The sequence below is a fragment of the Pteropus vampyrus genome, unplaced genomic scaffold, assembly GCF_000151845.1.
Source record: "Pteropus vampyrus isolate Shadow unplaced genomic scaffold, Pvam_2.0 Scaffold75, whole genome shotgun sequence".
NCBI classification, from domain to species: domain Eukaryota; kingdom Metazoa; phylum Chordata; class Mammalia; order Chiroptera; family Pteropodidae; genus Pteropus; species Pteropus vampyrus.
The window spans coordinates 4,729,374-4,730,699 of record NW_011888856.1 but is presented as its reverse complement, the minus strand read 5'-3'; the positions used below and the strand labels follow the sequence as shown (position 1 = coordinate 4,730,699).

The 1,326-nt window shown below is 40.1% G+C and overlaps 1 pseudogene; it reads left to right on the top strand.

Annotated features, from left to right (window-relative positions):
- The first annotated feature begins 823 nt into the window (after positions 1–823).
- LOC111741258 lies at positions 824–942 on the top strand (annotated as a pseudogene).
- Positions 943–1,326: the final 384 nt, after the last annotated feature.

Below are 1,326 nucleotides of genomic sequence, written 5' to 3'. Positions count from 1 at the left end.
CGTGATCATGGTTAGTGGTAAAAACTAATTACTCACTTTTAAAAGTGGGCAAAGGACCCAAATAGGCATTTCTCCAAAGAAGACACCTAAATGGCCACCAGGTATAGAAAAGGTGCTCAACGTCACTAGTGATCAGGGAGAGGCAGGTCAAAACCACGATGAGATATTATTTTACACCTGTTAAGATGACTCTTATCAGAAAAATAAAAGACAATAAGTGTTATTGAGAATGTGGAGACATCGGAACCCGTGTACACTCTTAGTGGGAACGCACAATGGTACAGCCATCATGGAAAACAGTACGGAGGTTCCTCAACAACTAAAAATAGAACTATTCTACAGGTCTGCAATCCCATTTCTCAGTAAATTGAAATCAGGATCTTGAAGAGATATTTGTACCTCCACCTTTATTGCATCAATTTTCACCATAACCAAGACATGGAAGTAAACCAACGGACACAGAAGATGAGTGGATAAAGGAAGCATGGTAAATGCAGGCGATAGGCTATTATCCGACCCTAACAAAGAAGGAAACCCTCTCATTTCCCACAACACACATGAACTTGGAGGAGTTTACATTAAGTGAAATAACTCGGTCTCAGAAGGACAAATACAGTATGACTCCACCTACAAGTGGTATCTAAGGTAGTAGAACTCACAGAAGCAGAGAACAGAATGGTGGTTGCCAGGGCATGTGGGCAGGAGAAACCGGAAGCTGTTCAATGGACATGAAGTTTTAGTTATGGAAGATGAGTAAGTTCTAGAGATCTGCTATACGACATGGGCTTACAGTTAACAAGAGGGTATTAGAAATTTGCAAAGAGTTTACAGCCATACCACCCCGAACGAGCCCGATCCCGTCTGATCTCGGAAACTAAGCAGGGTCGGGCCTGGTTAGTATTTGGATGGGACACCACCTAGGAAGACCAGGTGCTGTAGGTGTAAAAAATAAAATAAAAAATAAGGGATTGCAAGCTGACAAGGTCCTTGCAATCTGTAAGATCAACCAAAGATTGCCTTGCCTAAAAAATTAAAAATTAAAAAAACTTTTTAAATATTTGCAAAAAGGATAGATCTCATGTTAACCATTCTTACCACAGGGAGGGCACAAGGAGACTTTTGAAGGTGATGGATGTGTTTACCGTGACTGTGATGATGGCTTCAAGGGTGCATGCATATGTCCAGACTCATATACATGCAGTTTTTTTGTGTGTGCTTCAATTATACTTTGATAAAGCTGTTTTAAAAATTAATGAAAGATAACCAGGGTTTCAGATATTTAAGTAATAAATGTTTGGAGCATCCTACTAGGCAAGCAACCTCTGT